Source organism: Neophocaena asiaeorientalis, unplaced genomic scaffold (genome assembly GCF_003031525.2).
Source record: "Neophocaena asiaeorientalis asiaeorientalis breed wild unplaced genomic scaffold, Neophocaena_asiaeorientalis_V1.1 scaffold203, whole genome shotgun sequence".
NCBI classification, from domain to species: Eukaryota; Metazoa; Chordata; class Mammalia; order Artiodactyla; family Phocoenidae; genus Neophocaena; species Neophocaena asiaeorientalis.
The window spans coordinates 530,137-533,038 of record NW_020172776.1 but is presented as its reverse complement, the minus strand read 5'-3'; positions in this window follow the sequence as shown (position 1 = coordinate 533,038).

The window sequence follows — 2,902 nt, the reverse complement described above, 5'->3', positions numbered from 1 at the left end:
TTTACATTGCTGGTTATACTGAAATGACTTCTTTGAGCCAGTCCTAAAGAGAAGGGATTGGCTTCACACCTCAAAGTTTGGTGAACCTAAAATGTGTATTTACTGCTTTATGGTCCTAGTTATAGGCTGTAGTCACCAATTAAGGTAAGCAAAGACCCTACTTAACACCCTCTACTACCATGCTATGTACAAGGAAGTGGGAGCCCAGGGAACAGAAATAGCCCAGTGTCTTCTGAGATGCTCCCTTACAAACTGTGCGCTGAGAACTGAGGTGGTTCTTACTGGACAGAGGGTAGGTGGATATATATTATTCTATGTTTATAGAATGGGAAGTATGTGTCTATAAATGTGTATGGTAAACACTTAAAACCATTCTTCTAGGTAAGATCATTTTGGCTTCAGCTATTATTGCTATGGGCTTGATTCTTTCTGTGTTTCCCAATTCACAATTTCAAGAGAAAATTTTCAGTTGTTGGAACTCATCTTTTCATACCACCAGATGGTGGGATGTTGCTTCACTGGAAAGCAATAGGATGGTGCCCTCACCCAATCAGCTGTGGCCATGAGAGGAGGAAGTGGGATACAGGCCCAAATAGGGCTGCTTCTTCAAACTGGGGCTATGGGAGGCCTCTTGATTTCCAAGGTGCTCTGAACTGGCAGGGGCCATGAATGACAACTAGTCAAAATTACTCTGAACATCCAATCTATATATATATATATATATATATTTTGCGGTACACGGGCCTCTCACTGTTGTGGCCTCTCCCGTTGCAGAGCACAGGCTCCGGACGCGCAGGCTCAGCGGCCATGGCTCACGGGCCCAGCCACTCCGCGGCATGTGGTATCTTCCCAGACCGGGGCACGAACCCGTGTCCCCTGCATTGGCAGGGGGACTCTCAACCACTGTGCCACCAGGGAAGCCCCTCTAATCTATATTTCTATGTATGAAGTTCCAATATACTATGATTAACTAAAAGAAAGGAAATCATACTTCTTTCTCCCTAGACAGTTGACAGAAGATGGGGTCCCATCTAAGAACTGATCAAGCTCTTATAAATGGTAAATTCAAGGTTTCAGAAGGACATTGTGTGATTAAGAGTGTCAGCAGATATGGGTCAGTAGATTCTTACTTGCTGAGCATAAGAATGTGAAATAACTGCAAAGAAGTGGCCCTGTGAATTGCAGAGAAGGTAGAAGAATTTTTGTGACTTTAGTCTGCATATATGTGAGTCTGCGTACACACTTGTTGTAGTTACTGGAGGTCTGGCTAGGGTCTGGGCCACTGCTGAGAATGAAGGGCATAGAATGGCCCTCTAGGATGTCTCAGGAAAATCTCTTAGAAAAGAAAATGGCAGGCTGTTAGCTCTTTAGACCCAAGAGCTACTGCCTCCATCTTGGGTCTGTTGTAGGGAGGACTGTGAAGGCTTAGTGTGTCTTAAGCATCGGTCCAATCTGTACTGGTTAAGGCCCTAGACTGTTGGATTCAGAGTCTTCAGCTCAGAAGCCACATAGGCCCAGAGGCCATAGCTCTCAGAAGGTTTTGTTTGGTCAGCCCAGTATTTTGCTTTTGTGATTGCTGTTGTTTTAATTTTAATTAGTTACTAACTGAAAAATCAGGCCATTTCAAGCCCCTCAAATTTCACATTTCCAGCTTCTTTTGGAAATTTTGGCCCTTTTGATTTTTTCAGTCAGACACCACCAGGTTCACTCCTTCATGATACCTCTCTGGCTGTATAGGTGGTTGAGTCTGTGACTCCAGCTTTAGAGACCAGTTGAGAGTTGGCCTGAAGGCAGACAGTCCCCTGGGGGCAGGAAGCAAGGGGACAGTCATACTGCCCCTGGAGGCAGGCAGCAGTCCTATTTCCAATTCTGGCTCCTCAGTCTAGCTGAATGACAGCAGGCGAGGTATTTAATCATTCTAAATCTCAGGCTTCTCATCTGCAAATGCTACCTCATCGGATTAGTGTGATGATCAAGTGAAATCTGCTTTAATTTAGCTTACTGTGGAGGCTGTCACTTAGTAAGTCCTCTATGGATATTAGCTATTTTTGTTGATCTTCATCATTATTATTAATGTACCTGAGACATGAGGGTAGTAGGGGAATGTAAATAATTACATATATATGTAAGAAATTATTTTATTCCCTTAGTAATTCCTCAAAATACTTTATACTCCCTCCCCATACCCCCAAAGTCACTCCTCTTATGTACCTTCAATCCTGTTGATATGAGGGTCTGTTTTCTCATTTTGTCTTCATTGTTGATTATCTTTTCATGTATAATTCTTTTATTTCAGTCTGTATATTTTAATATTCAACCAGCTAGTCAAGCCTATTTTTCCTTTTCTAGACTTTATTAATATATATATACCTAAAAAATAATTATAAAATTTTAGAAATAAGACTAGTTGTGTTGCAGGTATGTGGGGGAAAAAACTTTTAATAAAAGGACTTCTATACTTTTAAGTGGAATTGTATGACTTTGTCTTATTCTCTTTGCTATAATGTCTTTCATGATTCCTACAGAACACACAGTAACAATATCCTACAAGAACCTCCCCTCATGCACAATTTTAGTTTTCTTTTAAGGAAGAAAGGAAAAAAAGTAGGCATTTATTCGATTGAGGCTTTCTTTTCTTTCTCTCCTAGAAACAAATTATATTACCATTTTCTGATAATTTGTTAGAAATTTACTTTATTAAACCTTGATAAAACTAAAATGTGGGGCTTCCCTGGTGGCGCAGTGGTTGAGAGTCCGCTTGCTGATGCATGGGACACGGGTTCGTGCCCTGGTCCGGGAGGACCCCATGTGCTGCGGAGCGGCTGGGCCCGTGAGCCATGGCCGCTGAGCCTGCGCGTCTGGAGCCTGTGCTCCGCAACGGGAGAGGCCACAACAGTGAGAG